The following is a 27,166-nucleotide window of genomic DNA, read 5'->3' as shown; positions in this document are numbered from 1 at the left end:
AGTGAAAGGACAGTTGCCTCTTACAAGCTATGACATGTCTTCTGAACTCTCCCAGGAGGACATTTAAGTAAGTGTGTTCAAACTGCTGTACATAGGAGGGTAATTTTCTATTAAAGTATCTTCTGATTCTGTTCACTTATAAGAAGATGTTCTTTTCTCTCCTCTAGCACACCTTGGATCAGGGACATAGAGGAAAAAGTTGAAGATTGTACCTGTGGGTAAAATGTAATGTCCTGTTCCATGCTGTAATGCTGAGGTAGTTAGCTTTTACTCAGTGACAACTTGTAAATGCAGTGGCCTCCCCAGTTTGTCCCAGGTAGCTCAGGAAATCTGTGGAACAGCCATATCCAAATCTTCATGTACAGGACCTTTAAAAAAGAGTAGCTTCCTTTACAGCAAGACCACTTCCCTTATCCTCACTTATTTCTGAAAAGTTGATGATACAGTTTGATATAGTGCGAAATATTGGTTATTGGGCAGTTATACAAAAGTAGGATGAATGCTTTCAAGAAGAATGAGAAATTACGGAATATAAGATGTACCATTGTATGTGGTTTCAGATCCTGTGTAAATTAAAGAAAAAAAAAGCCTCCCTTAAAAAACAAACAAGTACATAGAAGCCACGAATTATGATTCTTAATTAGAAAAGTAAAGTCAACATTTGGAATACTTGACAGCACTTTTGAAATTGAGAGCTTCTTAATCCAAAGACAAGTTCGGCTAGAAACCATGATACACTTAAACAGCACATAAAAACTGATATAATCTTGCTCCTACGAATCTTGCAGTTATGGTTCTATAGCAAAACTATTAGTCTGTTTTTATTCAAAGAGTGACACATCTGCACTTCATTGTATCCTCAGGCGTAAAGATATTATGCTTTAACTACCATTACACAGGCTCTTTCATCCTATGCCAGACATTTCACTTCAATTTTATTTTGTTTTACTGAATGCTTATTTTATGATAGGCTTTTATTCTTTGTGGTTTGGTTTGGTTTGGTTTGGTTGGTTGTGGGTGTTTTTTTGGAGGAATGGGAGGAGGGTGATATTCTTACCTGCATTAAGACTGTTTAATTCCTTTCCTAATGTGAAGATATTTTCCTTTTAAGGAAACATTGTGTTTCAACTACAAATATACACTATACTCCAGGAAAAAAAGAATATTTCAACTAAGATGATAAAAGAATATTTGTGGTGGTGAACTGCCTTAGGATAAAGTATTTCTGTCTTTTGTTATAAATCTTCTGTGTGACTACTTAAAAACTTATGCCTTCATTATAATACTACATACAAAGGCATCCACTTTTTTACACAGAAATTGCCAAATATGCCTATGTCAACAAACACACTCATGTATCCATCCACACACGCAAAAAAAAAAAAAAACCTCACACATTCACACATTTAAAATGAATGCTTATGTAATCCTTTGGTTTGTTAAACACACAGAAATATATAGAAAGCCCAGAAGAATTATTATTTATTTATTTAAACTGATAATTATATATTAGCCCAAAACCATATATAATACGCAGCACAGGGGCTATTGTTAATAAAACATTGTTATATATGCCTTTCATAGTTGGGGAAGATTTAAACCTAAGGATACTCATCAATGAAGACTGAAAATGAATATTTTCATTTTAATTACAGTTTTTTTAGCATCTTGTAAATGTTTTCAGACATCATTTTAACAGGTACTGCCTCTGGGGAAATTAAAAAAAAAAAAAAAGACGAATTTTGATACATTTTTTCTAATCCTGTTAATTTATCAACATATTGAGTTGGATGCAATGTACAAGGACTCTAGCCAGTATTTACGAATTGTATGGCTCTTATAGTTTGGTTCTTATAGTAGTATAAATACAGTTGGAACAGTTTTTCATTATGATTATTTGTGTTGAAATGTAAAATTATACAAAGAGCTTTCAGATAAGAATGTTGACAATCTCTGCCACAGCATCTAGCAATTCATATGCTGTACTGCTAAAGTCATTGATGCAAATAATATTTACCAGAAATCAAAGTTCCTATATCCAATCATAATTGTCCAAAAATCCTAGGTACCACTGCATATGAGCATGGTATCAAACCTGAGCAATACAACTGATCTTCAAAGATCATTTTTGCTCTGCGTAAAATCTTTCTTGATTCCAGGGTTATATGCAAAGATTAGATCATGAGCAAAATTTGCTTTAGCAATACACCATACATATATAATTTGAATAGCTTCTGTCTTGAAATGAACTGCAAAGGATTGTACTGGTCATTCAAATATATTGAAAAGAAGTGCTGTAACTTTATGTACTTCTCTAATTTCTATCTATACAGTATACTGTGTGAGATAACTGTTCTTGATTTATTCACCACGTTTGTAAACACAGTAAATTTTAAGATTAAGTTGTAAAAAAAAAAAGTCTAACTTAGCCAAAACTTTTATAACTCCTCCTATTATTTTGGGTAAGAAATATTAATATCTTTGCGGGGGGGGGGGGGGGGGGGTGTGCTTCATGGGGTACAAAGTTCCTATTATTTTAATATTTTCCTTAAGCTGTCAATCAAATGAAAATGGAGATATACTGTAATTAAACTTGCTTTACTCCAGCTGAGGTGGGTTCAAAGGATGCATAGCCAACCAGACAAAGTGAGTTTTTAATTTGGTAAGTATTTATTATAGCTAAAAAGAAACTATAGCAACAATTTCTTGTCCAGGAGATAATGCTAGAAATTTTACTTATTTGCAGTACAAATGCCTCTAAACTAGAAGATGAAATATGCACTAAATGCTGAAAAAAGTTCTCCATGTGCTTTTTCCTTGAAGGCAACAGGTATGTTGAATAAGAAAGAAATAAATTCACCCCTAAAGTGTAGGATAGCAGATTGCAGCAGATTTTGCAGTAGTGCTATTACTGTTTCTATTGAAACCGAACTTTTTATATATGTTTATATATAATTATGTGAATCTTTCCAAAAATGTTCAACTTAATATTTCCCACCTCAACTTAGTATGTACCCACCTAATTTCTTGTGTAGACTTGAGATTGGCTATATTCATGATACCTTCAACATGACTAGAAGAAACGTACTGAACAAGTCCTTCTTCTAAAGATTTAGTCCTCTTTTGCAGAAGTAAAAAAATCAGTTAAGGTGAGAATAAGTATCAGTGAATTGGAGTGCTTATTTTTTTATTTAATTGTCTTATGTTACAACTCAATCTACTTGTTTTTCCAGTCTATGTTATCTATTATTAAGAGGAATTCTCTGCTTTCCACGCAGATTGAAATGAAGGGATGTATTGGAAAACATACCATAGGAGAAAGAGAAAATAAGAGAAAAGAAAGAATAACGTATATATTTAAAAATAATAATGTCTCTTAGCTGTAAAATCATCGCACCTACATGCCACCTGTACCACCCACATCATAGCATTAAAGCCTTCTGTCAATGATTCAAGTTTTCTGGTTGAAATGATAAATTAAGGTATGAAACCGCATTTTCCTTCAGACTGCTGCTTGGAAAAATTTTTATTGTATTATTATAAGTAGTTTACTGAATTTTCTCCCTATGCTAATTCAAATGTTATATTTCTCTCCATGCTGCTACAGTACATGGAGCAGCATACATTTTAGATGATTGAAATGAATTTCAGTGTCAAAATTTCATGACGAAACCAAGGGGAAAATAAAACTACAAGAAAAATTAGTTTAAAATAGAATGCAAACAGAATAGGGGAGATGCTAAAGATTTACAAAGGATACAGCTAAATGAAAAATGACTGAATTGGGAACAGGTAATGTTTTCTCAAGCATTCTGCTTAGACAAATGTATACATATAAAACACATGCTGTTGAAATAAAATGATTGATGGTTATAATTTCTTTTTCACCATACGACAATACTTAACTTTTAATAAGTTTCTAATTAAAATAATAAAGATTGAAAAATATTCCATATTTATTAGTACATTAAACCTATTTTACATTGTTCTTTTCTTCACATTGCTATTTCAAAGGGAGTTCTGTGAATGAAGTAAGGGTACACTTAGTTGCTTTAAAAGGAGGAGACTTTCTCATTTAAACAATCCAGAAAAAAAAATGTAAACCATTACCTTTTCATCTTGATTTATTTAACTGGGAAATTTCTTGTAATCTCAGACAGTATTCATGCACCACAGAAGATCCCATGTCAGTGAAACCTGTTAATTAGTTACAGTCTGGTTTTACTCCTCTATTTGGAGGTTATTGACACCACCACTTGCTTGGAAGAACAAAGTTTATGAACATTCATTATCTGCTTTCACGCAAAGTTGGCTGAATTGATTCAAAACATTTTTAGTGTCTTTTCATACTAATTCCATTCACCTTTAACTTAGGTATTAACAGAGCATTTCTGCACCTTTGGACAACAGACTATGAATAGGATGGTGAAAGACAATCTCTTAAAATGTCACGGCTGTTTTTACTGTCTGTCTCATTAAATTTGGTCACCTTCTACAAAGCATGGTAACATTTGAGGTAGAAATTCCTAAGCAGAGCATAAATTAATATTTCTATTTATATCATTCTCTGCAGCAGTCTATAAACTAGTTTTTCTCAGCCCATATTCAATCTAATTTCACACAGATCTTCCTTACAAAAAGTAACCCTATTTCTATATTATGTAGTTCTCAAACATTTAAGTCCTTCCTCAAAATGTCCAGTAAAATGTAGTTGTCAAACTAAATTTTATTTTGCCTCACTATAATTTCTTTTTGGATTTACATGCCCAATTTATTTGCAGTCCTAGAGAGATGTTACAGTTATGATAATAGGTCATTAAAAATAACAATGTCCCTAAAAATAGTGACATTTTGAAGAAAATAATATCTTTCTTACTTCCATGTATGTGTGATGTTCAAAACTCAGCTCTGAAATCCTGCTATATTCATATGATGTGTTGTTCAGGTCAGAAAGACTTAATGTAAGAGTTCATATATTTGCAGATGTCTGTGAGTTTTAAAGGTAGATTTCATGATTATTTAAGGCTTTTTCAGGCACATGGAAATAAGTCAGTTATGACATTCTGAATGATGATAAATTAATCACACCTATGGCCATCAGCCTGCAGATGTGATTACAGTCAAGCACCATGTAAAGACCGTTAACTTTCCTGTCTACTTTAGTGGAGTAGACTGGTCAAAGAAGGAATATTCTAGAAAGGAGAGAATATATTTCAAATGTTTTGCCTATTTATTAGGTATTCATGTGTGTTGATTTCATTCTAAATAATTTAAACATGGCTACCACTTGAAATAAGACTCAAAAAAAGTAGTAATTCACAATTTGGGAGGCCAAATGAGAATGGTTTATGCAAGACACAAGTTATCCAAAACACCTCAGGTCACTGTTCTAGTCAGAAGCAGATTAAGTTAAATGAAATAAATAAAATTGATTCTTTTGTTACCAGTCTGACTATTGACTATTACTGTTAAATTCTGCCTTCTGCGTTTAAGACTCTTTGCCAGGTATTCGGTGTGACAGTTTTAATGTCACCAAGGAAGTCTTCATTTATTTGTGAAAAGCAGATAAACTTACCAAAACAAACAAACAAACAAAATCGTAAGTAGCAGCATATGCGACGGGTGATACTGTATTCTGTCTTTCACAGACGAGCAGCTCCAGAAGCTACAGTACATACTATGTGGCATGTGACAACTTGCCCCATACTTAGAACAAAACTGGGAACTTTTCCATTGTTTTTTGTTTGTTTGTTTGTTTGTGTTGGTTTTTTTTTTCAAAGTTAAAGAAAATAAATCTTTTTGAATCTTTTTGTAGGGAAGGGGGTAAGATCAGGGATTCAGATAAGAGTTTCACCACAGCGACTACTGCACCACCACCACATTAAAGGTCAATTAATATAAACCTGGAGATTAGGATGGAATGGCATAGCATAACTTTTTTATTTCTGTTCCCCTCAATGGAGTATAAATGCCTTCAGTTGCCACAGGTAGATATTTTTTTTCTCAAAAAGAATGAAGATGGGCAAGAAAGTTATGAAATGTTTTTATTATTTGTCCTCTATCAAAATACAGAGAAGCAGAATATGTTCGTCAGTTTTTGCCCATGTGATGGTATCTGGGTGACTTGATTTGCTCTCTCCTGCATATGTTAATGGAAGTCCTGATATGTGTTATTTCTGAGCTCTACAAATTTTGACAACTTTATGAAAGCTTTATATTATAGAGTAGGTTTTGAATGAACTTGGTTTAAGGCTTTTGTTGCCTGGAAGATCAAGAAGAAAGTTTAATCCAAGGTGGTAGGCTTTTATCCAAGACTGGAATTTTAGCCTTCAGATAAAGAATGTGCTTATTTTGGGTATTTTGAAGAGTTGTCTTGAAAGAATTATGTCATCTTGCACCCTTAGTGTACTGTTTCTGCTGTGTCTTGGATTTATTTATAGTGGTGAAAGTTGAAGTACACTTTTAAATATTGATGCAAAGCTTAATCTGCATAATAACAAATTAAAATATATTTTAGCATGGGAACGGTGAACACAAATTAATTAAAAGTTCTTTAATGCTGATAAATGCAAATACAGCTGATGTGTTCTGGCAGTCCATTCATTTGAATAGATCATTTATTACAGCAGCTGAATGGACACACTTCAGTCTTAAAAGCATCCTACTCATAGTACAGCTGTATCTTAATCAGCATTGCTTTCTGCAGTAGCTGAGCTACTTCTAGTAAATCAGCCAGTAGTCAGCAGAACATTTCTGCATGTAGACTAAAACATGAGAATCCTGGATTTTTCAATATATTTAAAAGTGACTCTTTTGTATTTGTGATCATTGTAATAGGTTTTACCAGAATTTTACATGTGTATGCCAGGTTCCATCCTCCTTGCCTTTGTTGCTGGCTTTTTAGTGATTGTTTCCAACAGCTCTGAACCAAGGTTGCTGATATAAGCATAAGGTGATTTTTGTCTAGCCAGTTTTACTTTTTCAAAGTTCTACATAGAAATTAAAGTGTTAAACATAACTTTTCTCATGCTTTCAGTAAAATAAAATAAATTACAGTAGTTAAACTGATAAAAAGTGGTGCTCAGAACAAATATTTTAAGATACAGAAGTTTCAGCTTGGCAAGAAGTTAGGAATAGGTCAGAGGTATAGCAGCAGCAATCTGGTGATTGCAGTGTTTCATTTCTAACTTTATGCAATCTCTTTTTCTAAGCTCTTGTTTTACTGAAGTGCATCTGACCTATCTCTTCCTCTAAGTGCAGAAAGTAATTCTCTGTAGAAAGCCACCAGCTATACTAGTACATGAAACAGAATGTAAATCAAGTGTTCTCGGTGGCCCTGTGAGGAAAAATAAAATAATTAATAGCTTTCCAATCCTAGAAATCAGTAATAATGTTAGTTATGAAACTTAAAGTAAATATTGAGTATAAACAGTGTGTTTAGGTTTACTGAAATTATAGGATTTTATATGTAAAGTCTCACTATGCACTGTCACTGTACACATGAAAAAAGAAGTGAAGGCACAGTTATAAAAATGATTTACAAGGGTTCAGAACTAAAATGAACTATTTTCAAGCTGTGTTATATCTTCTCTGGACAGATTAGAAATCTAAGTGAAAAGATACCCTGTCAAAAATTTTCTGTTTTCATTTCCAGAAAAAATAAATATATAATAATAATAATAATAAAATAAACAACAAAAAAAAACACTCCCCTTCCCTAGATTCTAACAGTTTTGAGGAAAGAAAAGACTATTTTAAGGAATATTTGTTCCCTATCTTTTTATTTATCCCATTTATGCTATGGCATACTGAAATTCTTTGTGTTCAGATTTATATAGAGACAGCAGCAATGACTGATTTTTTATTTTATTATTATTTTCTTAGTTATTTTTAACAGCTATTTCACTCAGGAGGATTGACAGTGCTGTGGACACCTGCTGTGACCAAGGAAACCTTCAATGAAATGGGTAAGGTTACATTCTTGCAATCTCACAAGATGGATTACATGATGCAGGTGGGAGAATTTTTACAAGTATGTTAAGCAAATTATTCCTATGCTTCTCATGGCATGCATATCCTTGGGATGTCCATAATCAGTCATATGATGAAGCCATTGTCAGTCAGCTCTAAGTGGTTAAGTGTTATGGATATACTTCAGTGGAATAATATGGATTTAAGTATCAGTACCTGACATACATTTATGCATTTTAAGGGATAGATGTAGCTTACTGAAAAGTTATTTATTGATACCATATGGCATTCCTCCAAATGATGGCCTAATTAAGCACAATTAATTTCTATTTAAATTAAAAAAAAAAAGGGAAATAATTGTCAACAAAAAGAACTTCAGGACTGAAAATACTGCTCATTATAGTCTGTTTGTTGTTGTTTTTAGGTTTGTTCCCTTTCTTTTATAAGTTGTTTTCAGCACATCATTTAAGTTGTGTGATGCTACTGTAAGGAAATAAAGTTGAGGAATGACTTTTTCTAGGGTATTCCTGTGTTCATTTCAATGCTGTTATTTTAATACCTCTTGCAGTTTGATTTGAAGGCTTTTCTCCTCTAAAATCTCAATCTCCAGAGGTCCATTATTGAAATAAAGTAGATATCCAGGTATCTGTTAGAGATCTAGAAGTTAGACAGAATGTATGTGCCATAAACTTTGTGATTTGGTAAAACAGTCTAGTAAGATGTTCTTCAGCTTATCCAGATAAAGCAAATTAAGAGTAAATCTTTAAAAGCAGGCTATCTCCACAACATCTCTATGATATAAGATTAAAAGAAAATGTATTTGAAGTTATAACTGAAAACAAGTGTAGAAATTTTGAGGAAGGATTGCTTTTGAAATATTTAGGCATGTCCTCTACAAATATACTAGAAAATCAGACAAGTAATGTAAAAAAGTACACAGAGTCCTATGCTAATTTATTACTGTATTGAATGTTGTATCTGTGTATTGGAATTGAGTGGGTGTTGTATACTGCTTTTCTGTTGTGCTGGATGGTTAATCAAAGCAAGAAGTGGAATTTGATGCAGAATAACTGCCTACTTTTTATGTATAATGCAATTGCTGTTTCTTCCATAAGCTACTACTAAATATGACCTACTGTACTGAATTTATGTGGATCATTATGAGATATAGTGTTTTTATTGCTAACTGAAGGTTATATAAACTCACAAAATTACACGAAATACCTCATTTCTGTTTCTCCCATGAAGTCCTAATGAGAGAAAGAGCAACAATCTGAAAAACATGAACTCCTAGACTGATAACCATGACAACAAACATCTAAAAGTAATAAAAATAATATATTTTAATAATTATCTATTATTTATTTTCATTGCCATAATTTTATATCAATGAAATTACTAGAAGGGTTAAAACTGTGATTGCCATTATTGATTTCACTTGCTAATAAACAATATTCTAAGTAACGAAAGAAAGAGGAAACCTAGAAGTCTATTTCTAAAACAAGTATATGTGAAAAAAAAAAGTTTTTGTGAAGGTTAGTGCACTTAATATCATCAAAAATACACTAGAACAGTGTAATTTAAAAAAATCAGGAATATATTTAGGTACACTTCTCAAATGAATATCAAGACATATACAGTCAGTGTTTCTAGAAAGTACATAACATTAAAAACCTAAAATGAAGAAACAAAAATGCAAATTTCATTCCGAATCTTTTTTTTTTTCCTTATCTAGAGCAAGCTGCAGGGGAATATTCTGTTTTACCTGATATGACACATATGAGCCTTGCTTAGGGAGATCAACTGTCTTACAACTCAAGGTCAGTGCATAGCAACATCTGTTACATATGTCTAGGTCTATTAGGCAATTCTGCCATGCTGCCAAATAACAAATCTGCATTACGATACATGGTACACATGTAGTACCCTTCGGGAATGGTTTTTTCTAATTGTTTGCATAATAACTATTTAATGTAGCTTAGCATATTATTTAATATGTATCTTTTGTTTAGATTGTGGATGGGTTATAAAGAGATGACTATTTCTGAGTAATTAATTACAATAATATTTTCCAAGGAGTACTGGGGCACTATGTTTCATTTTGTTTTCTATTCTCTATGTTTTTGTCAGCTATTAAGGGAGTTGTTTTTCCAAATATAGTCCTAGATCTTGCCATTCCTGAGCTGAAGCTCACTGGAATGTAATTTAGACGTATAAAGTCAAGGAAGGGAAGACAGCCTAGCTGGTAAAAGGGATGGGAGGCATGTCCTATAAGGAGAGGCTGAGGACACTTGGGTTGTCTAGTTTGGAGAAAAGGAGGCCAAGAGGTGACTTCGCTGCTCTCTGCAACTTCCTGTGGAGGGGAAGTGCAGAGAGAGGTGCCAGTATCCTCTCCCTGGTCCCAGTGACAGGAAGGATGGGAACAGCATGAAGATGCTCCATGGGAGAGTCAGATTGGACACCAGGAAACATTCCTCACTGTGAGCGTGTTCAAACACTGCAACCGGCTTCCTAGAGAGGTGGTTGATGCCCCATGCCTGTTTGTGTTCAAGAGGCATTTGGATAATGCCCTCAATATAACATGCTTTAATTTTTGGTTATCCTTAAAGTGATAAGGCAGTTGAACTACATGATCTTTGTAGGTCCCTTCCAATTGAACTATTCTATTCTACCTCCTCTTTAACAAGAGATGCTGTAGAAAGTCTATTTTTACAGAGGTGAAAAAGTAAAAAGTCTTTCTTAGGAAAGATAACAGAGCTTTGCGTTCTCAGACAGAAATGGAAAGAAGGAAGGCTAGCTGATAGCTACTTATGATTAATATGTTTGGATAAAGATTTTAGGAGAATTAGACAGGATACAGACTACTCCAGCATAGAGTGATTTACAAAGAGCCAGGCACAAAGCCTAGAAGGGTTTGGAAGAAAGGGGAAGCTGTGGACAAGCTAATGATGGCTGGAAGAATAAGAGAAAATACTGTGCCAAAGGAGATAAACATCTTTGAGATGAAAAGCAAACATTTTTTTTCTTTTTTTTCTTATTTTTTTATTTTAATTTCAACATCTGATGCCAGGGTTTCCAACATATAATTTCATTCTTTCAGCACAAAAAACAAAAAAGTGAACCTCTGTTTTGATGGGGGCAATGTTACACAAATTCTGTAGAGGAAGAATAGCCAAGGAGAAGCAAAAAGAATTCTGTTTCAGTTCTAAACATCATTATTAATGAGGGAAATGTATTTAGTTTGGCCAAACTCTTGGATAGTCTCTAGACTATCTTCCTTGATAGGAGAGACTCCTATCTCCTGTAGTAGAGACTGAAGCAGTATCCAGAGGATTTAGTTAGCCTTCTCTGTCACAGAATGATTAAATGGTCAGATCATGTTATTCTTTCTGGACCAAGAGGGTGCTGCAGTGAAAAATAAATGCTGTGGGAAAAAAATTCTTATGATTTATGATGTATGGCCCAGATATGTGAGATCCAAAGCAAAGTAATATTTTTTTTTCTGTAGTTGTAATTTTAACACATTGCTTGTACTAAAGTTTGCTTAAAATACTCCAATTCCACAGAACCATCTTCCACCTAATTTTAGTAGTTATTAGATACATCCTCTGCAAGGAAGCTGAAATTCTTCTATGTGAAAAGGTTTAAGCTTATGAATTAAAAAGAAACTAACTAACAAAAAACAAAACAACAAAAAAAAAAAGAAAGGTTTGAAGTTACCAATAAATAGTCATTAATATGAACTCAAGCAGACTGATGTATTTCAGTAAGTTTGAGAGGACTGCTAATTTGAAAGGCCAAGAGATGTGGTCATGCAAGCAATAGAGAAGTAAATTTTAAAGGTGTATTGGAAAAGGTTAAGTGTGTTAAGAAATGTGAAATCTGAACACATTCTGAAAGAAAGAGAAAAAAAAATGTCCAGAGAGAAATGAAATGGAAGTATAAGTACTGGCAGTTGATGAGAAATTATGGACTTCTTCATACTACTTTGTTCTTACAAAGAAAGATTTAGTCCTCAATTGCAGCCACAGCTGGTAGAATGTGACTTACATTGTGACATTATAATTAAGCTTTGCAGTCTAAAAACCTGCTCTGGATATGATATATATATATATAAAAAAATAATCCAAGTAAATTTATGTCTTTTTTTTTTTTTATTTAATAATTTCAGTTCAGTCACTAATGGGGTTCTGCAGGGCTCCATTTTAGGGCTGTTTCTCTAATGTTTTCATAAATTACTTGGATGCAAGACTCAAACATATACTAAGTAAGTTTGTGGACAACACTAAATTAGGAGGAGCTGTTGACTCCAGCCAGGGCAGAGATGCCATACAGAGAGAGCTTGACAAATTAAAATTAGAGGGCTGCCACTGTATAAGAAGGACATAAAACAATTAAAGTGTGTCCAAAGAAGGGCTAAGAAAATGGTGAAGAGTCTAGAGGGGAAGACACATGAGGAGTGGCTGAAGTCCTTTGGTTTTTTCAGCCCAGAGCAGAGGAGGCTGAGGGGAGGCCTCATGGTGGCCTGCAGCTTCCTCATGAGGGGAGTGGAGGGGCAGGCACTGAGCTCTGCTCTCTGGGGACAGTGACAGGACCCGAGGGAATGGCATGGAGCTGGGACAGGGGAGAAATCATATTCCACTATGATGGAATTTTTGTTCTGGTTCTGAGACAAGCAAGAGTTCGGAGTTATCTGATTCTCAGTGTTTTAGGAAAAGCAGTAGTCAAAAAAAAGTTTCAGAGGAAGGCCTTCCTGTATCATTGGAAGGCACTGTTCTGTAATGTTTGAAAATTGACAAAGAAATTAAATAAATTCAAGAATATTAAAGAAGATATTTTTCTAAGGTGGAAACAAAATGTGTTTGAAAGCAGATAAGCTATTTGGAGTCAGCTATTCTCTCAATATGCTAACTGTTGGTGTCTATGAAGAAAATTCAATTACATTATTATTGCCAGGCTTACTTTGTGTTACATTTTACTGTCTTCAAATTGCACTATTTTCTGCATTTTTAATAATATTGCCAAAGTTAGGATAGCACATTTTATCCCAGAATTCCAAGAGTCATATAATTATGAATGCTCATTGTTTGCCCCTTAGATTTTAAAAAGGACACATTTTTGCATCTCCCCCATCATTGCCTGTTGCAATTAGAAAAATGATGCAGAGCCCCCACTTTGATTTTCTCCATCTAGCATGTGTAGGCTTCAACAAAGGACTTGCTCATTGACAATGTGCCTGGTAAGACCACCTTATCTGTCATAGTTAGTTATTCCCTGATTGAGCCTGTCTGTTCACCACATAAAAAATTTTCTCTAGAGTGGTGACCTTCACTCTCAGAATTTCTTCTGCCTGACAGCTGGAGTTTGGCTGTGCACTTAGTTGAGGAGTTGATTGTAATTGGAGGTGGAAAATGCTCAGGAGACTTTACTGCTGACCTTAGACCTACCTGTAATGCATGTTTCCAAAGCTGAGCACTCTGGTGGTATGAGTAGAGAATCATATAGACATTATCAATAAAACTATATTAATATTGTGCATAACAGGGAGAGTGGATAGGAAAGAGGAGCATTTTGAAAGGATGCTGAAGATTAGATTAGGCAGATGAAACTGGATAAGGGTAAGAAAAACAAACAGGAAAATTAAATACAGTGTAAGCTTAGATATACCTTACTTATAGATTTGTCATATAGACAAAATATTGAAAGCATAGTGGAAAAAAGAGAGGCATTCTACAGAGAAAATGTGGTAGTTTTAAGGTTCTCTAATTTACCAAACAGGACACTTGTTTGCTAGTCATTATAATTAGAACAGCCATAGTGAAGTATTTACACAACAATAAGAAATAGAAAACTACAGGATAATGATGCTGATTAAAGCAGCATTCTCCGTATATTCAAAAGTAAAGGAGGACAAAACAGAACAAAATTGAACCACAAGATCTGCCATTTAGAGCACAGTCTTCTACCCACTGTTGTTCTGAAGTCTCCCAAAAGACATATCATGATGCTGGAATAAATTTAGCTAAAATGAATGGGAGCTACCTCATGGTCAACTTCACTTACCTACTTGCTTTAGGTAGCTTCCTGTTGTAAATATGAAGAGCTGACATAAGCCCCAGACAATCTTGCTGTACATTATTACATATATATGCATAAAAAAACACATTTTAATGGTAAAAATTACCAGTCACATCATGGTGCTTTTTCTTTGTTCTGTCTTTACAATGTATTACTAAAACGTAATCTGTTAGATGAGTCCCTAGTAATGTTCCTTGAGACAGACTCTGTTTGAATGTACTAATGTCAACCCTGATAAAGAAATGCCCTTCTGACACTGTACATGTGTACATATGGATAACACAAAGTAACACTAGTTTTTCCTAAGGTACTGTCACAGCTTTTATAATTCAGGATGAAGGTTTAAAAAACTTGCATTCTTACAAAGTCTTTCTGTAATTCTATTCCTATGACTGGAATGACATTTTCAAACTATTTCCTACTTTTTTCACCACATCTGAAGCTGTAGTAACTACCACCAGGCTGCATGCAATGAACCGAGGTTTTGACACTTCACAGAGACACATACCAGAAAAAGAATTATATTATTTTCTTAACCTACTTAGTTAAAATATTGTAAGTCCTATAATGAACAAGAGTTTAATCGTGCATATGAATAAAAATACTTAATAACTACTAGATAAATACTTCTTTCTCTTTTTCCAATCCTTAAAGGGCATAAGAAAGCTTGAAATCAAATTCTGTATTCTTCTTTAAAGAAACCATATATTTTGCTTTCCTTTTTCTGCAGGAGATTGAATTTAATACAATAATGCAGTATGGATGACTCATCTGACAACAGTTCTGCAGAAGTACTGTTGGGTGGTCTCAGCAATAGCTCATAGATTATACACTAAAGAAGGGGAAGAACAAAGGATGCTGTCTGTCCTAAAGAGTTAATAATATAATGATGGACAGAAAAAGAATCATTGACTAAAACAGACATATGGAGGGGAACAAAAAAACAACAGGAGTGCACTGATAAACACAAAACCAAGTGATTTTTGAACAGAGTGCAACCTCTATGCTGTCATAGCTAAGAATTTCAGACCCTTTTTCTAGAGTCTTCCCCCTACTGTCATAAGAGACTGTTTAGATGAGTAATTGAAAATGAACACAAAGCAGACATGAGTTGAAACAAGATGAATGTCTTAAGAATTTGATAGGTTGTATACTGATAATATTTTATAACGTGCTTCTAGATCAAGTCCTTCTAGTTGTAAATGTGCATTTTAAAATCATCATGATAGACAAGTCTGTGTTTCTGGAGAGGAAAGCAACTAATACAGACAATAGCTGAGCAAGAACTGATTAAAATGATGACTGTGCAAGTACTTCTCTCCTGTAGCATGAAGCAGACAAACACACAGGAGCTTTGGCATGGCACATCTGAAATTGCCGTAAATTTCTCCCTTGAAGTGTTAACTGAAAATACATATTATAATGTTTAAGCTGTAGAAATGCAATGACAGTGAAATCAACTACAGCACTCAATATGCCTGTAACTGTTGACTTAAAAAAAAAAAAAGCCTTAATGTAATAACTCTCAGGTACTGAGCACATCTGTTCTCAGTGTCAAACCTTCCAAAAGATCAAAAGTCTGCGTTGACTCTGTGGAATCATTCTAGAACATTATCACTATATAAAATGAAAATTCTTTGCTTAGAGAGGTAGTATTTTATTAAGGTGATGCAATATAGTGCAATATTCATTTTCAGATGAGTCTAAGCGAAGTCTAATAAATCTATCAAAGGCTTTTCAATTTGATTTGTACTACTTGTTGTTTTTTGTGGTGGTTTTTTTCAGACCTCAGGAAGGACACCCATGTATGTTAGAGCTGGGTGAGTTTGGTTTTTTGTTTGTTTGTAGCTTGTGCTTTTTTTTTTTTTTTTTAAACTGCATTACTTCCTGTATACTATGACACTTCATTTCTGGATCTGCTTATAAAGTTTTTAAGCTGTTTCACTTTAAAGCAGCGTATTTCAAGCATTAGTAACATTTAGAATGGAAAAGCTGAATGCCTCCCTCTCAACAAAATCTCAGGAAGGAGATAAAAGGAAAACATCTCCAAGTCAACCCAGGGGAGGGAGAATTATGGCACAGATTTCTCCCGTCTGCTAATTTTGGTTCATTTCCATATTTATTTCCGTTTTTGTCTTGTGCAGATTATGAAAGCTTTAGATTTTGATTTTACTCAGCGCTTCAGAACTTTAGTGAATATAAGCCAAAATGCCTCAAGTCAGAGACATAATTAGGAATTGGTCTTTCAGCCAAAGAAAATCTTAAAAGGCTGCCCTCTTATTGACAGTCTTAAGCATCTGTTCAGAAAATACTATAATCTGAACAACCTATTCATTAATGTGGGTACATTAAGATCCTCAACTTACTCATAATTTCTGTTCAAAACCACTAAATCGATGTTCCAATTATTTCAGTAGCATAGACATCATAAGCTTATTGTTCTTGAGGCTGCACATAAACTACATCAATCCTCCCTACAAATTTGTCAAACAGCTAAGTCATCTGGTAGGAGCTCAAGTTGTGTTGGCTGCAAATATCAAGCAGCCACTTTGGTGCTGCAGCTTTATTTAGGCTGATCCTAAGCAGAAAGTTAAAGGTAATTTCATTTTTGTAATTTTTATACCTAAATTATTATTATTAGTAGTAGTAGTAAATTCTTTGTAAGTAGCTGCAGCTTCCTGATTTGCTGAAAATTATGTTGATATTTCTTTGAAGACTTCTAGGTATTCTGCCATACAACTTCAAAAACTAATCTCAGTCCAGTGCGTATCACCCCTTCTTCAGCTCTAAACAACTCCTAAGGAAAAAGAATTAGGTAATTTTCTGCCATTGTGAAAACTAGTCATGGCAGATCGGTTGCTTTGTGATAGAAATCAATCATGTTCCGATGATATCAGTGGCTAACACCCAATTTGACTATTGCAAAATTCACTTCTGTGGTGTATTTATCTCTTGGTTAATATGAGATCAGTCCTGGAGCTCTCTAAAGGAGTTTCCAATACAAGAAGGGATTAACAAGAAACAAGAAAGAACTTGACATACAGCATATAGGACTTGACCTTTTTTTTTTTTTTTTTAAACTGTAGTGTCTCATTTTAGTGAAGAGTTACACACTCTTAGACCTTCCATTTTTAAGCATAGCAAAGGGCCCTTCAGGTTCAGAATAACTGAATAACTCAGGTCATTTTTAAGTAAGCAAACCTGAAAGGCAATTTGATTGCTCAGGAAGAGGTTAAGAATGGAGATTTTCTGGAAACTAAATTGCAGTATTCACTTTAAAGACAGCTGAAGGATCTTCTGAACTTTGAGACGTTAATTATGAACCTGGCTATACAAAACATATAGCTATAGTCTCTACCCTAACTGCCTTTTTTTCTTCTGTGAATAAATAGCACATACATTGTCATTAATGTTTCTATGTTCCTTTTCAAAAGATATGTAATCATTGAAAGGATAATACAAATACCATAACAGATTTTCTACATTATAACAGAAACCCATAAAGGGTTCTGTTATTTCATTTGTTTTGCATTTATATAGAAGAAATACTAAAATACTTTTTACCATATTTATGTGTTCTTTTCCTGTCTTGTGCCTCACCACAAAGAATTTGTTAGTCTTATTCAATGCCTTTCTTTGATTTAACAGACTTTACCTGCATTCCGTTTCCCTTAGTATGAGGGGGAAAAAAAAAAAGTAATTATGTAAACTGTATATTACAGCCTTCCAAACTGAATTTTTATTCTTTCTAAAGGAATGTGACTGTCACAGGAGAAAACTACTCAGTTTACATAGCTTCAGCCAAATCATGATTGAAGCATTTTATTGATTTGTTAATGATATATTATTAGACAACAATGAATGGACTATACATTCAAAACCTGTATTAGTGCAACAGATAAACAATAACACTAAGTTGTTATGAAATGTTGAGAAACAACAAATTTCTAAATGCTGTTCTGTAGCTAACCTCAAGGTATTGTAATCACACAAACACAGGTATGCGTGCACACACACGCATGTGTGCACACATTCCTACAACTTCATGCACTCATAGGCCCCTAGTGTGACCCATTTCTCCAACATTTGTCTTTGCTATCATAGCTCCCTTTACTTTAGGTACTCGCAGATGCACCTGCTTGTTCTTTTTCTCATATTTTACTGAAAAGATTATTCTAGAACTAGCTTAATCTTATACTTTAATCACTCACAGTCAGTGACAAAGCAAGGACCTATTTCCCTGGATTTTCAAAACACAAGTGTGTGTTTAGATTCAGAAGTTAGAGCTGGATATTCATAAACTTCAGCATGAGTCAAGGTTTACAGATCTACCCGAGATCAAATCTTACCAGGAGTTAGATTAATTTCAACTTGCTAGCAGGATCACAGATGGATTTTCTCTGAACAAAGACCTGAGCTTGAGAAGGAACTTTGTACATTGGGGCAGTGCTGTTTTGATCTTCATTTTGATCTTCATCTTCATTGGATGGGGTGGTTTGGGTTGTTTTCCGTTTGACTTCTTTTTAGCAGATACTACTGAGGAAAAGATATGCCATAGATGAGAATATAGAATTAGTGAAACTTATTTGTCTTTCCCTTAAAATGGATTACAGCTTCCTTAGAAAGAAATGGACTATATATTGAACTATATATATGGACTTAATATTTGATGATTTTTTTTTCTGTTGTTGTTCCTTGTGTTTTGTTGTTGTTGTTATCTGTAATATAAAAAATCAAGTCTGGATCCAAGAAGCTGGTGTTTCTCAGGCACAAGCAAACTAACCTAGTTAACACAGTTGACAGAGTCAGCCAGTCTTCTTGGTTCCAGTGGTGTTTGATCGCATTGATATCAGACTCTATTACTGTGGCTGAGTAGAGATGTGTTGTTTCAGCATAGCTCTGCTGAAGCACTTCCAGCTAGTATCAGTGGCAATTTGTCTTTTGGGCATCCAGAAATTTCTATGGTTCCCCGAGGAACCATGCTGACCCAAATGTTTCTGAAGTTACTGTAGGCTGTTTCTTGAATAGCTCTATTAGAGGCTTAGGCTGGTGTACAACTGTTAGAAAGATGTTCTCTGACTTAATATCTTAAGCTCTTTAACAATTGTAGGAGATGGTACACCCCTCAGCCTTTAAATGTAAAAATCCCATAAGAGCTTTTTATAGGACTGATGCTTTGAGTTACAAGCTCTCCAGCAGATAGATTACATCGTCCTAGTTTTCAGCATGAAAAAGTCAATTCTGGGTAATAATAGTATTAGAGAAATACATTTCCTTTAAATATTGCTTATATAAAAATATTGTAACACTTCACTAAAAGAACTGTCAGAACATTGTTTCAAAGTTAGAAAACTCTGGAATTTGCCAGTGAACCTTGAGACAGCCTTTGTGCAAATGCATTGATCGACAGAAATTGAGACACAATAGGTGTATATACAGAGCTGTACATTGTTTGCTGTGCACTTTGAGCAAATACAGCATTCTCTTCCTACCTTGCAGTCCACCCTAGTCTGTGTTTAACCCTCCTATCATCCGACACATTTAGCTTGTGTGTTGAAGGTTCCAGCACAGAGCACCAGAGTCCAGTCTTTTTTCCATATATGCGTAGCGCTTGTCAAACTGCCAAGAATTGTCGTAGGACTCTTTGTTATTTTAAGTATTATATGTTAGAACCTCTCCTAATACAAATATGTATTGCAGTGTTCTTTTCTTCAGGCTGCTCGTTCCAGACCCCATTTACCCAGTCCCCATTAGGGCTCTCTCCTCCTCAGCTTCCTAGTTTGGTAACCTTTCCTTTCTAGTGTGTCTCTGCCAGTATCCTTCCTTCCTCAGAAAGAATAATTTCTGTCTGCTTCCTGTTTCTCACCAAGTCATTTTCTCTTTTCTCTACCCAATCTGAAAACAACCTATCTCACGCCAGGGTTTTCCCTGTTTAGCCCACTATATCATTTGTTTGGTCATAGTTCTTTATTCACAGTCCATGTCCGTGTAACCTGTGTCTCTTTATGTTTCCCCTCCTTATGGATCAATCTGTCTCACAGCTGAATCAATGCTGGCCACATCAATTAACATTTTAGTTCTGTCTTAACCTTTCCCCTCTTCTGTAATAAGTAAGGTATTCCTGACCAAATCCTATCAAATTTTGGATATCTTTCTCATAACACAATAAGACACATGATGAAATAACGCATTTCATCAGAGAAACTGTTAGAATCACTTAGCTCCATTAAAAGTTACTTTTCCTTACCTAGCAATGACTAGCAAAAACTTTGAAGTCTTCCAAAATTTAGCCTAAGTAAAAGCATACTAGATGTAATTCCACAGAAAATGACTTTTTAATTGCTGTTCCATTCTATGAGTGAAAATTCTATTTTCATTCCTACACACCACAGTTGAACAACCTTGCAAATAGGTGATGCTATAGACCATTGATAATATAAACAACATTTGCTGTTATATTTAAAGACCTTGTGATTTCCATAACCCCTCTATTGTACTCTAAAAAGAAACATGGAACAGACAATTATCAAGCAGTAAAAGGAAATTGCTTACAGAGCCTTAGAAATGAGATATCAAGTTTAGAGCCTTTTGTTCTTGCTTTGACAGATTTTTATTTTTATTGTACATATTTTGTCTTTTTAACATGATTTGTGAAGCATGTGCTTACAGTAATAGTAACAATAAACATAACCAGAAGCAGATTTTTGAAACACTAATAATAAAAACAGAATTTTTAAAAATAACTTTGCTAAAAATATTCTATAACTAAAAAAGGATATGAAGATTTCAGTAAATCAACATATGGATGCCAATGTGCTAATATCGGTATAGTTCAATTGTGTCCCTACCTTATTCCTCAACAAATACTACCATTTCAATTCTTTAGCCGAATTCCATTTTTGAAAAAGCCAGGTTATTTTAAGAGTTCTATCTATATAAAATTCAGGTGAAAGTTATAGAAAAATGAGATGATAAAAAAAAGTCCTCTGGAAAGAATTTATCGTTAAAAGTAATACCTATCCAACTTCACTGTAATACTATTAGAAGAAAAAGCATTCTCATGAATGCTCTTTGTTTTGTAGCACTTGGTTCTATTTCTTTACACAAACGTTAAATAAAGTGCTGCAAAAGCAAAAAGTAGCATATGCCAAATACATAGCAGGAAAGAAGCAAGAAATAAATCCCTTCAACTCTTTTCAAGTCAATAAATTATCAATAACAGTGAAGGAAGAGCCTGCAGAGAAATTAATGCCTATGAGAGGGAGAAAAAATGCATACAAGATTGGAAAAAGAAAGGGAAAAAGAAAAACTTTGGAAAGCTTCAGCTTTCCAGAAAAGAGTTTAAGAATGGTTATCCTGCTAACTATATAAAAGTTAGGCATATTGTGTAAAGTGATTTACCTAGTCAATGGACAAAGACAAAACTCCTGAGGAGTGTCTAAAATATGGATATTAAGAACAACTGCAACTACGTACTTATCTTGCAAAGGGAGCTATGTGGGCAAGGATAAATTTAGGACAAAAGAATCACATACTAGTTGAATAATAAGAGACAACATGCTTAAAAACTAGTACAGAGATGAACCTTAAACTGTAAGATTAAAAAAGGTCATGGTTAACTTAAATGTTCCCCATTTCAAGACTACTATGTTGCAAGTAATAAAATAGAGTAAGTTAAAAATCTTCAAAAGGCCCATTACCAGAAGTGTTCATAAGAGGAAAAAACAGCTATTTTTGGTGAAAAGGGCTTAAGTATAGAGCATTGAGCCAACTTTGAAAACAGTCTTGCTCTGTGATACTTTATACAGATGATGTAAGCAGTGTCATATCATGCACATGCAGTGATGAGTCTGTATGAAACACTCCTCTGTGGAGAAGTGAGAAGTCACCTGTGTGAACCAGCCACAAGACTTTCTCTAGGTACGGCTCTGCTGCCTTCACTTCACATGTCACAGCTGGTTAGGCTAGCACATACCCTCTCTATAAACAATATGTGATAAAATTAAGTCTTCAGAATAAAGGGGGTGAAAACAGTAGTTAGACTGACTTGTAATAACATGTAAAAATCAAGCCATTAAATTTGCAATCTTATTTGACATTGATACAGATAATTATATTGTGTTACATCATATTTTTAAAAGCTGTTTCTAATCATTTCAGCTGATCATCCAGATCATTTCACCTCGGTGTGTTGTGGGTGAAACCTGGCAGGCAGCTCAGCCCTACATGGCTGCTCACTCACACCCAGCAGTGATGAAAAGCATTGGGAAGATAAAAATGTGAGAACTTGTGGTCTGAGATAAGCAGTTTAATAGATAAAGCAAAAGCTATGCACACAAGGAAAACAAAACTAGGAATTCATTCACTACTTCCTATCAGCAGGCAGATGTTCAGTCATTTTCTTGAAAGCAGGGCTCATCACATGTAGCAGTGACTTGGGAATACAAATGCCAAATCCAAAACATGTCATTGTACAAGATACTATGAAGAAATTTATTAAGTGTCTTAGCAAAAAACAGTACATGATGGAAACTGGTGCAGATAACCAGAGACAATTTGAACACTGATAATTTTGTACCTAATTTTGTAACATAACAGTTGTAACAACTTGTATTGCCTTCAGAAGTTAGGGGTGAGGAAGGATTAAGATGGTATGTTTCCTGTCTGAAAGTAGATTTTATCTCTTTGGTATGTTTTTCATCAGCTCATTTTTCTCCTGTGTTCTAGGGGAACAGGGTCTGAGACAATTAATTTTTAGACAGCTAGCATAAGCTAAAGTCTTTGGTCAAGTCTTCTAAAAGAAGCAAAATATATAGAACTCTACTTTGAGGTGAAATATATTTCAAGGAATTGATTTTTTTCTGTCCCGTTTTTTTTCCATACTTTTCTACCCAAAATGATTTTTTCTATTATTGCCACATCCTTTTAAGCATTGGAAGATCTGTCTTATATCCATCTTAGTCCACTATCGAAACACAAGATAATTCAGCTTTTCTTTTTGAAAGTGACATCATTTTAAATAGCCTAGCTATTAAACACCAAAATATATTTTCTTCAAATGGCCTTACAATGCTAAAGCAGCATCTTTATCCCAATTGCATTCTGCTGAAACGGTTCTTCAGATATGGTACCATTAAAGCAATCTCTATGTTTGGCTATTGTTTAAAGATTTTTTCTGGCGTTCAGTAATACCTGGTTCTCATCATGCCATATTTTTATTCATTTCAAATTGTTCCTCATGTTGTACATTCAAATAGAACACCAAGAGAGATTATCAACCCATTATTGTAACCTATATAATGATTTTAATTTTAATTCTTAGGCAAAATTAATGACTTGAAAACAAAGATCCAAATAGCTCTCATCACTCATTATTTTTTATTTTCAATAAATAATTAAATAAAAGTTCCGTTTTCTCATGGGGGATCTATGTCCCAAAGAACAGCAATAGTTTTTAAAGTCTCAAAATTTTTAATAAACAATTAGCAATTGCCTTAATGAATGAAGACACTTTAAAGTGAAAAATGTGAAACAGATTCTCAAACTTTAAATTGTTCAAATGTTTTCTAAGATCTCCACTTTCTTTTTGTGTAACATTAATGTCCACATTTTTTTTATATATTCCTTCTTTTGAAAAACACTTATTTTTGTCATTGTGTCCTAACAATAGCTCCTCATGATTTGGTTTTATCCCTCCTCATTGAAAACTGTTATTGTCACCTTCAAATATGAGCTCTGATTAAAAAAGCCTTACTGAGAAACAAATCCTATTAAGATATATGACAAAACTAAATTAATTCACTCTTTAGGGAAGGAGGAGAGAGGTAATTTTAAAACTCATGTCAAAGATAAAGTTCACTGTAATTAAGATTGTTTTCTTTTGGTAACTCAGGTCTACCATTGTAACCACCTTTCTGAAGTACTGTTCTAATTCTGCTATTATGTTTCCTGGTATAAAGTTATGAATTTTGGTTATATTCTAAGCAGATGTAAATTGGAACATTTTTCAGGCTGTATTAAAAAGTTATGTTCTGCCTACCACAGTGAGAGTCAGTAGCCACTTGTTACTAAGAATAAATTGACTTCAACATCCCTTTTTTTTGTTTGTTTATATTTCTTATATAGAAATACTTTTACTGTCTGCAAAGAATCCATCATTGGCTATTACTCTTCACACGTAGAAATTGACCCTATCCCAAGCCAAAATTGCTAAGCTAATGCCTTGACAAGGACTCTTTGGATGACATAGATTTCCTGGAGAACAATTCTTTGGTTGAGATCCTCATTGATACTCCCTTTCCATACCATTTGCTCTCCATGCTTCCTGTTGTTCCAGATGTTATTTATACTTATAACCGCTTTGCATCCCTCTGTTTCTTTCTTGCTTCTCTTCCACGGTCATTTTCAGTGCTATGACTCCCTATTTAACCGATCATCTGTTTGGCCTCTAACCATGCTCTTGCCTTTGGCCCTCTGTTTTATAGTTCCTGAATTCCCTAATATATCCTGGCTTGCTTTGAATCACAAAAGTGGTCTTTAAGTTAGTCCTTCCCTTTTGTTTGTGGTTTAGACATTAGCTTATCTCATTTCCTATAGCTGACATTGTCTTCAAACCAAACCCAGTATAGACGTAAACACTCAAGATGACCTACAGGCACACAAGCATATTCTCAAAGTACATCTCACAGGTCATTTCCCATATAAAAATGTAGCAAAAGTGGTGATCTCTTTTTCGCAACATTCATGTGATTACCACAGGAATTTGGGTTCAATTTTTTTTTTCTACCTGACAGGGCTCAATTCTCCACTAACTATTTACAATTCATGTTATTGGGAAAAACAAACAAACAAACAACCCTAAGAACAACAACCATTTTTTTAATGCATAAGCTTTATTTCATAAATTGGATATCACTTTCCTTTCAAAAAATAACATCCTTTTAATACTCTGTGTAATAGGAACAAGCATTACTATTCTTGAAGAAATGTTGGATATAGCAAAATGTATATATATATTTATGCAAGAGAAAAGCATAGTGGTAAATGTTTTTGCAAACTTGTCTTATGTTAGTCAGATGAAAGAACATCAGATGCAGTCCTTTGTAAGCTAATGTGTGAGTCTGCGTTGTAAACTTCACAGTTTCAGGTGTCATGATTAAAGTGATACATGTCACAAAGCTTGACAACACTAACATAGGCAAGGGTCAACTTCCACCTTTCACATATTCATACTGATGAAGGAATCAAGGGTTTTGATAACTGAAAATCAGAAGTATAAACTAAAAGGTTGAAGACACATCCAATTTACATCTACATCCTTTGCTCAGAAGTGCTTTCCAGACTTGCCCCAAATAGGTGAAATAGATTGCATATCGTCTCCTACTACTTCATTTAAAAATTCAGTGAACTAGTATGTTGACTCTGAGAGCTGTTTACATGACTTTTTTTATTTTTTATTTTTTTGTATTGGTAGGTGATTCAAAGGAGAGAAAGCTTTCTTAATTGCTAACTGCTTACTATTAGAATAAAACTGAATATATTTCAGAAATGCATTCTCCCTTTCTCTGTATGCTAGAAACAGGAATGTAAAACACTGAATATAAAACACTGATTTGTTTTCCAGATCCCAGTACATAGATTGGATACTGATTTTCAGATACTTTAATAGCTGATTCCTAACCAACCTTTATATCATGCACTGTCAGCCTAGAAATGGTTGCCAGTGATTCCCGTCAGTCTTAAATAGATTATTTTCAGCCACATATGTCAATTAATAACCCTCATTTCTAACAGATATAAATGCAATATGCTTGCTTGGTAGTTTTTCTTTCACACTAGTACAGATTTTAAAACAGTAAGGGTTCTCTTTGAAATGTTTCTCTATGTAAACAGTGTTATATCCCACCCAGAAAATCTGCATTGGCTGCAATTGGCCACAACTTGCTTGGAATAAAAAGAAACCAATCAGAAAACTCATTCTCATATCTACAATAAATAAAGCTGTTTGCATACATTCAAAGTGGATATGCTCCACCTGTTTGCTCAATAACATGCCCTAGATTTAAGTGGCAATTAAAACTCATGACTCTCATCTGAACATTAGCTGCCAGGAAATGCCCCACCCAGATGAAATTTTTGCTTAATTAACAAAGGAAAAAATATTCTCTGAGCGCTTAACACATGGTTACTTTTCACTGAGTGTTTCATATTTCCTTTTTATGGGAATGAAACCATTCAATTTTATGATTTTCTTCACTTATGAAGCACTCATAAATATGAACTTGATCTTGTAAGATGCTGAGCATCTGGCGCTGGTCCAGAAAAGCACTTCAGTGCATCTTTAAGTATGAAACTAATTTTAGGGTTTAACTGACAGATATCCTAACTGCCTGTGCACTTTTATGGATCGGTAGGGGTGGACAGGAAGGACAAAGAAATGGAAAATAAAGTTTTGTCTGTGCTAGGTAGTACCTGCTGAAAGAGTTCATTGCAGGGTTAGTAGAAGTCTGAGCCTTTCCATTACCTGGCAGACCACTTTTTGCTTTATCACCTTTCTCTTACCTTCAGCAGAAGAACCTTGGGCTTATTACTGACTGTGGTCCAGTACATGTTGTCAGCTACAACAACAAATGGTGTCAATCCAGGTGGTTCCTGGAATAACTGAGGAATACAGCAGAGCATAGTGATTGCATGGTGGCAAATATAACAGAAGTAATGAAGGTTCTAGTTTCCTGTGGGTCTAGTCATATTTCATGTTTCAGTGCAAAACTATGGCAGTTGCATAGTGCCTATCACACAGCAAGGAATTCTTGCAGAATGCTTTGTCCAGATTAAGAGCTGTCCTACTGTTTCATAAACAGTTTGATGAGAATACTTAGGTGCACAGCTGAGTACAAACTTAAGGATGCCCATCCACTGAAGAATGCATCTTTTTGCCAGTGCAGGACTTGATTCACATTGTCCACACTCAATCAAAGTTGATGGCTTTTATATGCTTTGATCTGGTGGAAGAATATGAGAATGACTTCACTGGTCCAAACCGAGTCAGTCCAACCCAGCATTCTATTGCCAACATTGAACCTAAGCAGATGCCTAGGGAAGACTAGAAGCAGGGCAA

General features: G+C 34.4%; 1 long non-coding RNA gene across 3 annotated transcripts in view; it reads left to right on the top strand.

Annotated features, from left to right (window-relative positions):
• The window catches only part of LOC106032303 (uncharacterized), a 107,101-nt gene that overhangs the window by 42,106 nt on the left and 37,829 nt on the right, over positions 1-27,166 (top strand). For 2 of the 3 annotated variants that reach the window (XR_007168099.2, XR_007168098.2), the window contains exons 7-11: positions 2,747-2,830; positions 3,279-3,482; positions 7,885-7,967; positions 9,707-9,791; positions 15,835-15,869. This is a non-coding gene — a long non-coding RNA (uncharacterized lncRNA). The remainder of the gene's footprint in view (positions 1-2,746; positions 2,831-3,278; positions 3,483-7,884; positions 7,968-9,706; positions 9,792-15,834; positions 15,870-27,166) is intronic. The other variant, XR_001204767.3, reaches the window with a different exon arrangement.

The sequence above is a fragment of the Anser cygnoides genome, chromosome 4 (assembly GCF_040182565.1).
Source record: "Anser cygnoides isolate HZ-2024a breed goose chromosome 4, Taihu_goose_T2T_genome, whole genome shotgun sequence".
Taxonomy (NCBI): domain Eukaryota; kingdom Metazoa; phylum Chordata; class Aves; order Anseriformes; family Anatidae; genus Anser; species Anser cygnoides.
This window is presented reverse-complemented; position numbering and strand designations above follow the sequence as displayed.